Below are 14985 nucleotides of genomic sequence, written 5' to 3'. Positions count from 1 at the left end.
AAAATTATACTCAAAATGTTAAAAGTTACTTTTACTTGCAATAAATACACCTTATTGTTATATAACTTATGACCGAAGCAAAAAAAATAAGTTAGTAAAAGAAGTGTTGTATCGGTCTTTGTTTGGTTAAAATTGCAGTAACATGATATTTCAAATTGATTTAAATATTTTAAAGTCATTGGATGGTAACAAATATTTAGTTTTTTTTATTTATACATTAAATTCAAAGTTTGTTTTGCTAAATCCTACCTGACATAACTTCATGAGAAGAAGAATCTTCAGCCATGCCATAAATATTTCCTACTGTTACTTCAAATTTGTAAAGAGTAAACGGAACAGGTGTAAAAACATTAAAGGAATTAGCATTTGTCTGACTATTTTCAACTAAATTAAATGTGTTTGACATTGGTGTTGATTCAGTAAAAACTTTGACATTAAATATAAAATCAAGATTTCCCTCAGTTGGGCTATCCCACGAAATGGTTATAGTGTCATCAACCATATCTTGAATATTCGTTACAGTTGTAGATGGAACTAAAAATATTCATAAATTTAATTTGTTGTTTCAATACTTGTTGTACTTATTTAAATTGTAACATTCAGCTGAAACAAATAAAAATTAGTTGAGACATATCTTTAGCAAAAATAAAAGTTAATGTTTTTAGTAGTTAAATATAATATTTACCTGTCCCTACTGATATTGGAACACCCACAGCATTAAAATCTAGGAACATCGATAAAACTCTTATTTCATATTCAGTGTTAGGAACGAGATTATCAACTGTGAATTCATTATCCATAGAAGTACCATCAATATCCGGGTTGGAGGGTAGAGTCAGCGTGTATTCAAATTGAATCAAAAGACTTGCCCTACCCCCGAGATCTTGAGTTACCGAAAAGCTGATGTTTGTTGCAAAGCTGTTTTGAATCATTACCGTTGGACGGGCTGGTGCGACTAAAAGCAATTTCTGTTAATACAATCATCTTTGTTGAATAGATTGTGTAAGATTATAAATCTAATACAAATAAAAATAATAGTATTTGAATTTTATATTTTTATCTTATAAACAAAGTAAGTACGTGTATTAAATGTATGCACTTCACTCCCGTCACTCAATCCGAACTGGTTACTAGTTGTAACAAATAATTGGACTACCGTGTTTGGCGTTAACTGAGTAATTGTTACTGGGGGTGTAACTTGATCTAAGGTTAAAAAGGGGGAACCGTTTTGTTCTACATTAACACTAAATTTACGATCTAGATTTCCTTCTGGATCGACTTCCCAAGTAATTTGTCCGTTGTTGCTCCCAATAGCAACATTAACAAAGTTACTAGCAATAGCGCTCGGAACTAAATTTTATAACAGAAAATTAAAATGTTTAAAAGTTAAAACAATCAAATTTTAAATTGGGGGTATATGTTTACATAAACTTAATTTTACTTTTTATATTTATTAATAACAATATTTTAGGCACGGTATAAATTAACTAACTTTAAACACATCAATGATACAACTGATTTAATGGATGTTTTAAAATGAAATGTTAGCAGTCAAGTACCATAAATAGAAAAATTAAAAAAAAACACTTTACCTGTCCCACTTGGGATTGTACTGTTTCCTGTTATTCTAAGATACTGAGCATTTTCAAAAACTGATTTAACGGTGATTGTATAGCCAGAATTGGGATCTAATCCTAATATTGTAAAAGGGGTGGAAGGAAACGATTGAACTTGTAAAGTTTCCATACCATCCGGGGTTACAAATACTTCAAATGAAACGAGTGGAAGAAACTCTCCCCCGAGTTGCTGGTTTGCGCCTAATTCTATAGAAGCCTCAGTTAACTCTTCCATTGATAATGTTGGTGGGGAAGGCGCTCCTAAAATTATACTGATTATAAAAAAAAATATAATTAAATTTTAATTAACTCAGCATTATATTTTAATTGCCAAAAAACCTGATACAAAGGATTCCATGGCTGTAGATGTATAGTCTTCTGTTGCAATTTCTATCGTTACAGTATACAAAGTGTTAGCAACTACTTCTTGTAATGGAAATGTAAATGGAGACGACACACCTTCTTGGACCTCTTCTCCAACAATTGTAATCGTAGTAAAATAAACAAAACTTGAATGCATTTCAGGACCATTCCAAGTTAGTAATAGGTTATCTCCAGAAAATGTTCCATTAATGTTTGAAGCTTCTTCAAAGGCTTTAAACAAAGCATGGTTTTAATAAAAAATTTAAGAAAGCCTAAAAGATATTGTAAACGCACTATTTAAAACACGATTTTTATAAAAAATTGACACTTTTGTTATATTCTAACATAATTTTTACTTATTATAAATTGCCAATTACTACCTTGGTATAATGCATTAGTTTAAAGACAAGCTAAACTGCGAAGTATATTTTTTTTAATTAAATGAAGACTTAGTTTATAGTTCTTGTACTTAGTCTTACATGTTAAAAATAAACGTGTGATATTAATTTCTCGATCCACATAAATTGTATTGAAAGTAACTTCATAAACGGAGTTGTACTCTAAGTTTTGTAGTGTCAAAGAGTCTTCTGTTGGCATTAAACCCATTATTGATCCATTAACAATAATTTCAAATTCTGATAGTGCGACAAGATTTCCTCCCACTGCATCTGATATGACCCATGTTATATCTACTCCGTTAGTAGAAGATAAAATAGGATCATAGTCATCTGGGAACCAATTAAAAAACTGAATACCTGTTGGGGCTGTAAATATAGAGAAATATTTTTAGTTAAATTTTTTAACAAGACTTTACATATATAAATTAGGTGATTAAGTAATGGTAGGTAATTAGGTTATGGTGATAAAGTTGTAAAAAAGGTTAAAACTGTTTAAATTTTTTCTTTAAAAAGTTTCTACTTACGAACTGTAAAATTAAGTGAAAATTCTTCGCCCGATTGTCCAACAACGTCCATCGTAAATTCTTGTATGATTTGGATGAATATTTCATTTTCCCCATTTACCGTTAATCTTAAAAAATCAATGTTAGCTCGGTTATTAGAGCCAGACATCCTAAAACCGGCATTGGAAGTTTCATAGAAAACATCTACATTTCCTTCGGTGTATTCGGGCCATGTAACTTCGACCATGTCATCAACAATACTTGCATTTGCAGAAGCTATAATTCCAGGCTCTGAAAATTAGAATTTATTTTATTAGATCTTAGTTACATTGTAACACATGAACTATTAAAACTGCTTACACCATTAGCCAAGATATTTTATTTTGTCATTTTAAAATTTAGTTTACATAGAACATAGTAACCGGCAGCGTGGTGTAGTGGTAAGAACAACATGCTACATCACCATGAGGTCGTGGGTTCAATCACCACTGCTCTCATGCTGTAGCGCCCTTAAGTAAAGCGCTATAATCGGTATGAACTCTTGCTGAGCCAGCACTAAATCAGAAGATTACTCATTGGGCAATTAAAATTTATATAATATTCCAAACTTTTAAAGGCAACTCGAGATTGGGTCGGAGTAACTGATGTTACTCTATGTTTAAGTCGCAAATTCGACCTTTCCATATCAAGGATAAAAATATATACAAAAAAAATTCATGTTTATACTTGTTGCAAAATACTGAAAATCCGTAGATGCCGTATCTCCTTCATCATATGTTGTTACATGAAAAAATTCATACAAAGTATTTGTTAACAATGAATCTAGAGTAAGAAAATCTTCTGATGTGCTCATTGATAAAAACATAACGTCGCCATTTACTCGATACATTATCGTGCTTGTCATTACAGTTAGGCCGTTAGTTACTATGGTCCAATTGAAAAACACTTCAGATGTGGAAAGTGTTACAGCTGTTACATCTTGTGCAGGGGAACCACCTTAATTTTAAAATATTTAAAAATCAATTTTTAACTCTTAATAAGAAGTATTTTGGTTGGTCAATTTATGATAGACTTAACAATTTAACTACGAACTAACCAGATTAAATAATCTAGTTTTACACGAAAATGTTGTCTATACAAATGAAAAATTAGTTTTTTTAAATAAATAGACACAGAAATAATTTACTTGTGCAAAATCGATTTGAAAAAGAAAAATCTCCATTTCCAACGTCATTTTCAACTTGTAGTGAAAAGCTGATACAGGAGTTTGGATCTAAGCCAGTGGCAACAAATATTGATGTTGGTGCATCCACCGTGTCAACACCTACATCATAATCAACAAATACTGTGTAGTCTTCGTTATTTCCCATAACAGGTGGAAATTGTACAGTAATTGAATCAACAGTAGAGTTCACATGGATTGGCGAATTTATAACTCCAGGTGCTACAATAAAATTTAAATATAATTGTTTACACAAATTAATAGTATAACGATAGTTATTATATTTCATTACAAACAGTATAAAAGGTATGCTGAAATTTAATAAATTTAAGTTTAAGATATAGAATTTTCTAAAATCATAAAATTAGAATTATTTAAAAACATACATCTCAATAATTTTAAACTCACATGTTAATAAAGAATCTGTTGTCTCAAGTGTGGAACCATTAGAATATGTAAGCATTATATTTACGTAATAAATAGAATTTGGATCTAGGCCTGCCTGCACATGCATTCTTGCTGTGCCAGGTAGATTTACGCTATTTATTACATTAGAAAATACAGAATCGTCACTATATGAGACATTAATGAATGATATTTCCAACGCTTCTCCAGCTAAAAATCATAAATATGTTTTCAATGGCTTTAAGATTATGTTTCTAGGGTGTTTACTTATTACAAACAAGGTACTAACCTAGATCTACGGACCAAGTTACAGTTGCTTCAGTTGATGTTGAATCGACACTCAAAATTAAAGCAGGTAAAGGAACTAAACAGAACAAAAGGTTTTCCTTTACTTAAAGGTGTTTAGGTAACTTAATCACACAAAATTTATCATATAAATAGAAAAATAAACACATTATTAAAATAAATATTAGGTGTCTAATCATTCACAAATGTTTAGTAAAAGGAAATAGTCAAAAAATTTTCTTTTATTAGCAAAATTTAAGATTGGTGGTTTTAGAATTTTATGAAATAAATAAAAATCAAATACCAGTAATAGCTGTAACTAATAAAGGGTCGCTATCCCCACACCCGTTGTTGGCTGTGATTTCAAAGCTATATTCTGTGTTTGAGTCCAAATTTAAAACAACTGCCTCTGTTAGTTCTCCGGGGAAGTTTTGGGTTGCAAAAGTATTACCATCTATTATCAAATATAAATAAACCTCTTAAAAAATACAAATTTGTTTGAAATTTTAAAACTGGCAGCGTGGTGAAGTGGTAAGAACACTTGCTACACCACAAATGAGGTCGTGGGTTCAATTCCCACTGATCTCATGCTGTAGCGCCCTTGAGTATGGCGCTATAAACGGTATAAACTTCTGCCGAGCCAGCGCTTAATCAGCAGCATAATTATTGGGCAACTTTTGACTTTCCCACATCGAGGATAAGGATATATACAAAAAAAAATTATCCACACGTTTATTTAATCTGGGTATATCAAGTTATACTAAATGACAATAACATTTTGTTAAAAAGTTATTCTTTGATAACGTTTATAGGATAGCATATATTATTTTACTTTGAATGATCCTTATCGCATAACCGGTTATAGTTCCATCTATTTCGACCGGTCTTTCCCATCCTAACGTAACTGACGTCTGCGATGTTTTAACCACGTGAAAACCGGTTACCTGATTTGCCGCTACAAACAGAAGAACTGGTGAAAATGCTATACAACATGGTAGGTTTACAAACGACTTAATAAGGCCGGATACTTGCCTGTTAAAACATTCGTTTCCGCAATTGCTTCACAGCCTCCTTCATAAACTGTTGTAACACGAACTGTATAGTTTGTGTCCAAATTAAGATTATCAAAAGTATGAGAAAGTACATCTAACCCAACTGTGATATCTTTATCAACACCAGCACTGGTTGAGAATAATGTTATAACAAAGTGAGTTGGACTTACGCTGCCAGGTAGAGGATTGGTCCAGGTGATATTTATCTGATTGGAATTCATAAGAGAACCAGAAATTGTTACCGGTAGAGGTTCTTGGATAAAAAAAATTTAATAATGTTAATTTTAAAAAAAGCATAATTTAGTTTGTAAAAAAATATAATTTACATTATAATAATATAACTCACTTGTAATAAAGGAAACTGCTTCTGATAATTCACTTTTTCCGTTTAAAATATTATTAGCTCTAATAGAGATCAAGTATTCATGATTTGGATCAAGCATTTCATATAAAAGAGTTGTGTCTGGTGATGGAAATGAACGAAAGTTCTGCTCTCCTACGCTACCATCTGAATTGACTTCTCTTATACAAAGGGAATAAGAACTTATACTAGCATTGCCTTCATGTAACGAGTTGTAGCTAACTACCACACTGTCAACAGTTGTTTCTTCAATAACGACTGGATCCATTTGTAACGGCGCTAAAAAATTATAATATCTATGCATAAATGGCATTAAATTTGATGCAATATTTAAATGTCAACACTCAGTAGCAGATAATACAAACAATATTTTACAAACCCATGTATAAATAACACCATAACTGATGTAAATTTTAAGGTTACCTGTTTCAAACTGAGCAATATCTGTTGAATAAACACTTCCATCCGGATTAAAAAACGTAATAGTACCAGTATATCGAGTATTAGGTTCTAGCATGGTAACAAATATAGAGTCGTCTCCAAAATCAATTAAAATCGGGTCGAGTCCTTCAATATCAAGTCGGGTAAGATCTGTTGGCGGTGACCATGATAGTTTAACGCTGTCGGTCTCAATTTCACTGGGTACAGCTAAACAAACAATTACAACTACAAGTACTAATAAGTTTAAATTAACGTAATTACAATGTAACAGAGTTATTACGTCTGATAAGGTTTTTAAAAGTAATCTAAAAGTTAAATTTTGCTGCAAAAGTTATGTTCGTTAATTGAAGGTTAACAAACTAACTGTTTGGTTTCCATTTTTTATTGTAATATCAAAATACAATTTCTTCTTGATTAAGTGGCACAATAACGCTAAGCTATTCGCCCGAATGCCCGGCGTTTTAATTAGGTGAAAATAAAAATAATACATACGTGACATTGTAAACCCATAAGCCAAATTTCCAAAACATCCAAACCCAAACAAAAGTCTAAGAATCCACATCATCTTAACGTCCGTTCACCTATCTTAGCAACGTAAAATGAATAAACCTCGGTTGAAATAATAACGATATCTCCGATTTCCTCCGAATTGTCGGTTGATTTATAAGAGCTGCTTACGATTAAATGCACAATACTGCTTAGGCATTTCCGTTTGGTATACCGTGCGTTTTAAATAAATGTATTCTATTGATACCGTATAAGATATACTGCGCGTTAATATAACATAACGATATCTATATTAAGGACATTTCTAAAATACACTTTATTAACTTTTTTCAAAGGACATATATATATTTTGTTTTAGAATATTTGTTAAATTATTTATTTTCGAAAAAGTAATTTTTTTAATAAAATACACTTTATCAATATATTTGTTTTGGTGCAAAAAATGTTAACAATTTTAAAATTTTTATACTTAATTAACTAAGTCATAAAAACTAAATTGCTTTAGGTTGAAGCTTGCTAATTGATCACTAGTAGAGAAGGATATTTGTTATTAAAGCCTACGCGAGGCTGTAAATGTAAATTAATTCTGATTTGTTTGTCGTATGTTACTTCCGATCATTGAGCGCAGTTGTTTTTAAAGTAATTCTTAGTCCTTTGAGCCTTAATGTAATATACTAACAAAATAGTCATTAATGTTTTGTGGAAAAAAATAATGATTTTATTCAATGGCTTTTATCAAAAAAAAAAACAAAACGTAACATTTTGTTAATTTATTTAACACGAAAATATATTGACTGTGTATACCATATAAAGATTTTAGCATGCATAAAATCGTTCGTAAATTAAAGTCTATATTTTTCTTTTTAATACTTCTTTTTGTTTTTCGTAACTTGAAGTATTGCAATGGTCAGTATTATAACCAACGCAAGACCAATTACAACCAAAAAAGTGTTGCTTGTGGCTTTGTAGTAAGAATTAATACCTGAAAAAATAAAAATAAATATAATTAGATAATTAAAAAGAAGCAAACTTAATAATTTAAAGTTGGAAAATTTAATAGCCTTTCGACAACAAAAAATTTTTTAACTGACCAGTAAAATCTTTGCAAGTCTTCTGATCACTTTCTAAAAGTCTTCCTCCAAAACATCCACAAACAGAATAACCGCTGAAATCTTCACATAAATCGCTACAACCTCCGTTCATCTATAAAATAAAGTTTGTTTTATGAAGTGTTTTAAACTGTTAATCTTACTAGCACTTCAAATGTCAAGATATTTAATAAATTCTACTTATTTACGTCATTTTTTTTACAAGTTCAGACAATTCTTACATTTTTGCAGTTGTTAATGTTCTGTGATTTGATTGGTCCAAATGAAATCAAGTGAATGCTTTGTTGTGGGATATCTCGACGCTTTCTTTTCTTAAAGTAAATTTCAAAATCCTTTAAATGTGGACTATACAACTTAAAAACACGAGTGATGTTAATAATAAAAAATTACTTTATACGGGTGAAACTACTAGAATAAAAGTGGTGTTATTTTTTGTTTTATTTCACGAATAATTATAAGCACCACGAACCCCTTATATATTCAAATTAATTAATAACTATTTAATTAAACTTTTTAATACAACTAATTACTAATGCTGTGCTGCAGGCTTCTCCAGATACCACATCACAAATTCGAACAGTGCAGTGCAAGTAAATATCTTCCTCAGTCAAGTTTGTCCAGACAAAAGATCGAAACTGAAACTCAGACGTAAATGGCTCAAAATTTTTTGTGACTATGATGTCACCAGCTTCATCCCCAAAGTTGAAACCTTTTTTCGCTTTACGATATAGTTTTATTTTAATAATTGTATGATTAATGTTCCTTAATTTGTATTGCGATAGTTAAAAATAAACAAATTAAAATTATGAAGTCTTTACCCATTGGTTACAAGTTTGTAACTAGTAGAACTATCCCCAACTGCTTCTGGTGTTGCAACACATTCCAAAGTCTATAAAAAGTTGCTTTTGAATTTAAATTGTATTTGTTTACTTTTTAAATACGGTAGTTACCACTATTGTTAAATGCTTTATTTTTACGAAGCAGTTTGAATGTCTGCTTGTTAAATACCTGAAGAACAAGGTCACTACTTTCAGCCTCAAGTTTGACTTGTGTGTAAACATAATCAGGAACTTGAACAACAACTGGATCTTCGGTTATTTCAGTAACGTAACTGCTATTCTCATAAAAGTGGATTGAAACTTCGAACTCTCCTGTTGCTTTCTCACTTGCAAGTTCCAATTTTCTAACAACAAGTTAACAAAATATTTTAGCAATAATTGTAAGGTTTTTGTATGTTATTTTTAAACTCTTTTACATACTTAATAAATGGCTTAATAGCCCCTGTTAAGACATCAACTGATTCGTTAAATTGGCAAACAAATTCAATACAGGCAGTTTCCTCAAATCTTTGAACCGGTGAACTTTTGTCTTCAACGTCAGCTCTTCTTACAGTGTACTTTGTTTGGAATATTCCATTCTCAACCTTTAACAATGTTTAAGGTTTAGTAACAAAGTATACAACAATTAAAAGTACATATAGATTTTGTATAAGAAATTACAGTTATTTGCGGTTCACAATCAGATAAATTAAAGTTGAACTTTAGTCTCATTGGATCTAGGACTGCAGGTTTGCATTGAGGTTGAATGTTGTTGTAAACCATCATGGTGTCAACTTTATTTGTGGAAATAACAACTTGATCTGGGTTGTTTGGGTTCAAATAGTCATAATCGTTGGAGTCAATTCTAAAATATTAAAAATTTAAAAAACTGTTAGGAACTACTTTTTAGTTTTAAATGCATAAATAAAAAGCACTTTTTTATTAACTCACAAAATCATTGGAGTAGCTGAACATATTATTCCAGATTTCGTTTGAATTTCTATTGATTCAGAAGCGTTAGAAAAACCATGACTATTTCCAATTTTCAAAGTTATATTGTACGCAGTAGCCGGTATAAGATCAGTAATTGTATAACTTAGAACATCACCATCTAACTCCACACAGTTTTCTTCATCATAAGCTGAACTCCATGAGAGCTTGTATGCAGTTAATGCTGCGTCACCTTCTGAATTTTGAGCTATTCAACTTACAGTAATTGTCGTTGCTGTTTGGTCGTCACTGTTCATCGGTGAAGCTCCAGGAAGGGGAGCTAAACAAATTTTTATTGATTCAAAATTTGTAAATTTATTAAGTGTTGTTTACAACCTCCAGTTATTCGTTACAACGATTACCGAAGATCATTTTTAATAGTTTTACAAGGGAATAAAAAGTCGTATCATGTCAACCTGTACAAAGTATTATAGGATTCGAGAACGGCCCTATCCCATCCATATTGCTGGCAGCAATTGAAATATTGTAGACGGTGTTTGGCGACAACCCATCTAAAACAAACACGTTTGCTTCGTGTTCTACTAAAGCTCTTTTCTTTCGCGCGCTTGGTGTGAATGGGAAAACGTTCTCATTTCCACTTCCATCAACTACCTGTTAATTAAAAAATTTAACATTTACTAACATTTTTTTAAGCAGTTAAAAAAATATATTTATGTAAATATTAAACCACCTTGATTTTAAAATATTTATGTAAATATTAAACCACCTTGATTGAGTATGATACTATTTCACTTCCACCTTCTAAGTCCTCAATGGGAAACCATACAGGCAGAGTTGTGGTTGTTGGATCAAGTCCAAGAGCTTGTATTAACATAGGCGGAATTGGAGGAGCTAAGAAATAAATGTATAAATTAATAAAATAAAGATTTTGTTGAACAGACGAACTACTAGCACTTCTTACATGTTATAACAGTATATAGATTGTCTTCGCCTATTCTACCATTTTCATTTACAGCTGCAACAGACAAAGTGTACAACCGGTTTGTCTCTAAGTTTGTAAGTTCGTGTTCAAGTGGTCCAGCTGACGGTATAATTATAGGCATTTCTCCTACTTGTATTGGCGAGTAAGTTAAAACGTAATTGCTTATTAGAATATCTCCTTCTGTATATTCATCAAAACTTATTAAGATTGAACTTTGGGTGATGCTAACAACATTTGTAACGATTTGATCTGGGCCTACAAAATACAAATTTTAACTAGTTTTAGAAGTCATACATTTATTGTGTTTTGCCTCAAAAGTGTTATAAAACTAAGTTCAATTAACAACTGTGTAATCAACTGATTAAACACAAATAAAATGTTTACCTGTTCCGAATTGAACAATATCTGAAAATGAGCCCGTTCCGTATTGATTTTCGGTAGCTATACTAATATTGTACGCTGTGTTAATAGCTAGTTGATTTGTTATGTACGTAAAAGGTGAAACTGACAAAAATCCAGTTTCAACATCTGCCTCTCCAGAAATTGCTACAATGTACTGCACATTTGTTATAGTCCCTGAAGGTCTGGTTATTAACAAACCAATTCTTATGTTGTCATCTTGGGATGTACTTGTAAACGTGGGAGTGGAAGATGCTGAAAATTTGTAAAATTAAATTAAAGATCAGTTTAAAGGCTTAAATATATATATAAATATAAGTATATATAAATTATTTTTAAACTAGAAAGATGTTTTACAGAGAGGTGTTCGGGTGAAACCGATTTATAATACTTTAAAACACGCTATTGTAAAATAAAAATATTCATTTTACGACGTGATAATATATTCTGTCTACTTCGAATGTTTTTACAATTTCAGCAACCATCCAGCAAAATATTAAATATTGTAGCAAGGTTAAAATTGTTAATGTATCAAACCATATACCTGTTCCAAATGTTATTCTTGGGGAAACTGTGTCATCAAATTCTGTAAAGGATGTAATTATTGTAAAGGTATATTCTGTTCCCGGATCAAGATTCATGAAAGTTACGGGGTCGTTTAATGAAGAAGCAAACATTTCAATTGAACCCATGCTTACTGAATAGTTATTTGCTGGTGCTGTAGTAATCGCAAAGCGCGTTAAAGATATAGTAGTTTCAGTAGCACTTGTTAATCTTAAACCGTCTGATAGGGGGTCTACAAAAAAAAATTGATTTATTTTTAGTGAAATGTAGTGATTTTATGATTTTATATGTTAGGTGCGCCATGCTTTTTGTAGTGATTTTATATATTAGGTGCGCCAACCTTTTTGTGGTGTTTTATATATTAGGTGCGCCAACCTTTTTGTGGTGTTTTATATGTTAGGTGCGCCAACCTTTTTGTGGTGTTTTATATGTTAGGTGCGCCATGCTTTTTGTAGTGATTTTATATATTAGGTGCACCAACCTTTTTGTGGTGTTTTATATATTAGGTGCGCCAACCTTTTTGTGGTGTTTTATATATTAGGTGCGCCAACCTTTTTGTGGTGTTTTTTATATTAGGTGCGCCAACCTTTTTGTGGTGTTTTATATGTTAGGTGCGCCATGCTTTTTGTGGTGTTTTATATGTTAGGTGCGCCAAGCTTTTTGTGGTGTTTGATATGTTAGGTGCGCCAAGCTTTTTCGCTAAACTATAACAATTATAAAAAACATACTTTATTTTAATGCATAAATTTCTAATAACTCATCTATTATTTTTTTTGTCTTAAAGTCAATATTGAGCCTCGGTTTTAATCAAAAAATTAACCTGTGGTAGCAGTAATTGTTGTAAACTCTTCAGATAGGCCAACCAAATTTCCCGCTATTATTTTGAACGTATAATTTGAAAACGGAACAAGGTTTGTTATTAATGCACCGGTCATGGATACCTGCTGGGACCCAACCATTACAAAGTTGTTTGATGCCGGGGGCGATTCAATTAAAAAATCAATTTGAAAAAAACGGTTCGCAGTTCCCTCAGAATCAATAGCCCAAATAAGATGAACAGAATTGTGAGTTGTCGAATGAATTGTAATATCGCGTACAGCAGCTGAGGGAGCTAAAAAAATAATACTTAAGAAAACACAATATTTGTACATTACTTGCAGTACAAATGCTTAAATCAATTTTATATTAACGATTATGGTTATTTATTTTATATTATCAAATAAATTTTTACCAGTTATGATAACACGATCGTCGCTTTCCAATGTTGTAAAGCTTGTAAACTGCGTTCTTACTGTCATAAAGTATTGTGTGTTGGGATTAAGACCCCCGACTTCAATTAGGTTCGTCATAAAAGTGCCCATAGCAAATATCCCTTGGCTGGTACTTAAAGTGTAAAGAAATGCCACCAGAGAACTTACTTCGCCACCCAAATCTTGTGTAGCCTCCACTGAAAGATTTCTTGCAAAACTGCTTACAATTCGAAGTGTCGGTGGGTCCGGTGCAACTAAGAGCAAAGTTAATGTTGAGTAGCTATCTTAATTAAAATATTATTAACTTATAATTAAACCGGCAGCGTTGTGTAGTGGTAAAAAGCTGGCTACACCACTATGAGATCGTGGGTTCCATCCCCACTGCTCTTATGCTGTAGTTAGAGTAAGGCGCTATAAACGGTATGAACTCCTGCTGAGCCACCACTTAATCAGCAGCTTAATTATCGGGCAACTATAATCTATAATATTCCAAACTGTTAAAGGAAACTTGAGAATGAGTTGGGGTAACAGTTGTTACTCTATGTTTAGGTCGCGCATTCGACCTTCCCACATCGAGGATAAAGATATATACAAAAAAATAGGTTTCTTAGTAAAATTACATTCTTTTTACATCTATAAAAAAAGGTAAATGTATAACAAGGAGTTACGTGTTTGAAATACGACGGAGCTGGGCATACCCCTACCCCAGTCATTTTCATAAAACACTGAAACATTAACGTTTGAGTTTGGCGTTGGATCTTCAAGAAGCTTATCTTCTGACTGCGGTACTGCAATCGTGGATGTGACTCCATTTTGATTGATTTCAATTACGATAGTGCGTTGTAAATTATTTTCTGCAACGTTATCCCATGTAAGAGCAGCTGTTTTGCTAGTCGCACTGTTATCGCTCAAGTTCTCAACAGAAAGATGAGGCGCTAAAAAAATAAATTATTTTAACTAGTACTGAAATAAATATAACAAGACAATTTTAAAAATATGCATTAACATTATAAATGTAATATTATCGGCCAGTAACGTATCAAGATTAGGCCAAGACAAAAGTCTTTTTAATTCAAGATCTAAATTTAGTTTTTTGTTACCAGTGCCATAAGATTCGAATACGCTTGTTGTTTTTCTCGTATACATAGGATTCTGAAAAAGAGAGGCAACTTCAATTGTATAGCCAGCGTTAGGTTCAAGTCCTGTCAAATTAACACTTGGTGCAATCGGAAAAATTTGCACTGGTCCGGGCGGGGCATAATCGCGGGTCACGGAAATCTCATATTGAACAAGTGGAAGAAACATCGAAGCTTCATCTTGGTTTATACTTAGGATTATTGATGTTGAATCAATGTGTTCATTGGTAACTGTTGGTGGGGGTGGCGCTTCTAAAAAGTAACATGTATTTAAAAAAGCTATTTTGTTGGAATTTATACAGAAATTTTAATTATAAGTATTTTGAAACCTGAAACAAATGACGCTTGCCCTTCAGATAGTGTAAACATATCGGTTGAAGTTATTGTAATGATAACTGTATACAGGTTGTTATCTAATATGCCAGATAATGTAAATGGAGATTCCTCGTTGGGATAATTTGTACCATTAACACCGATAGTAGTTATAAGTCCAATGCTTGAGTGCATTTCTGGCTCTGACCAGGTCAAAGTCATTACACCTTCGAAAAATGTTGCACCAATATCCGAGGCTGATCCAAAGGCTTTAAGAAAAAAACATATTTTTGGTTTTACTTAGGATAAAA

Source organism: Corella eumyota, chromosome 5, assembly GCF_963082875.1.
Source record: "Corella eumyota chromosome 5, kaCorEumy4.1, whole genome shotgun sequence".
NCBI lineage: Eukaryota > Metazoa > Chordata > Ascidiacea > Phlebobranchia > Corellidae > Corella > Corella eumyota.
Note: the sequence above shows the minus strand (reverse complement) of the source record.